This window comes from Sinocyclocheilus anshuiensis, unplaced genomic scaffold, assembly GCF_001515605.1.
Source record: "Sinocyclocheilus anshuiensis isolate Anshui unplaced genomic scaffold, SAMN03320099.WGS_v1.1 scaffold937, whole genome shotgun sequence".
Lineage (NCBI taxonomy): Eukaryota > Metazoa > Chordata > Actinopteri > Cypriniformes > Cyprinidae > Sinocyclocheilus > Sinocyclocheilus anshuiensis.
In genome coordinates, this window is record NW_015554129.1 from 298,146 (window position 1) to 299,317 (window position 1,172).

Sequence of the window (1,172 nt, forward strand, 5' to 3'; positions counted from 1 at the left end):
TGCCAAGTCGGGGTGGGAGCTCCAAAATAGGGCGTGGCTTCCTCCCATTGTCAGACAGGCACATGACACGCATGCGCAATCTTTCCCCCCAATCCACTTCAGTGCAAACTCTGCCCCACAGCTGATTCTAGAGATTTTATTGGTTGTGTCAATCACAGTGTTGATTTCCTACATTATGCTACAAAAAATACTAACCCCTAAACCTACCCCACACCTGACCCTAACCTTAACCAGTGAAATTGACTGCACGGCGGGATTGGCGCTGAATAGCTTGGTAAAGAAATATGCAGTTCAGGAGATAAACAGTTAATAGGATTATGCGATATGAGATCGTACCGTAACTCCCCAACCGGACCTTACTGGACAATGGCACCTTTTTAGTTACACCCAGCGTAACTGCCCCCTCCTACCATGCGAATTTCGGGCCCCGGGACGCCCCCCGCTGCTTAGAACAAAGTGATAGAGATTAAAGTATTTCCCCTGCGCGCGGGAGAGCACGTGGGTGATTCCCGTTTATATCATTAAAGTCCGCATCAAATCAAAATGGACTTTATTTACTTTACTAGCGCACATTGCTAGTCTTGATGTAAACAATTTATTTTGAAATGTAAGTCAACAACAATTGGCTGAAGCCAGAGCCAATGGTGAAAGTCTTTGCGGGAGAAGATCCCGCCCCATTTTGGAGGTTCTGCCCACTTTTGGAGTTCACGCCCCATTTTGTATGATATGTTAATGATAAAGCGCTAATATAAGTAATAAATAAGGTAATATATTATTCTAATATGGTTATTATTTATTTTATTGGCATATATAACAGTTATAAATTATAAAGCACTATGACAAGGTAATGTTTAATTTATCATATTATATATATTTATTTATTACATTTTATATTATCATCTCACACATGGATCAGCATTTTCTATAATGTCTAAATTCTAAAATACATATCTGATATGACTTAATATATAATTTGCATCAAACAAACAATATAATTAATATTCTCAAGGATTAAAGATTAAACGGAAAAAAAAAAGATTGCACAACCATCAATTAGGTGGCGATATGCACTAAGCATGTAAATGACCTTTGAACAAAAGGTAAACGACCATTGAACAAAAGAAGAAGAAAGAAACAGCATGACACACTTTTTCTTAGCGTCCGTTTCCATA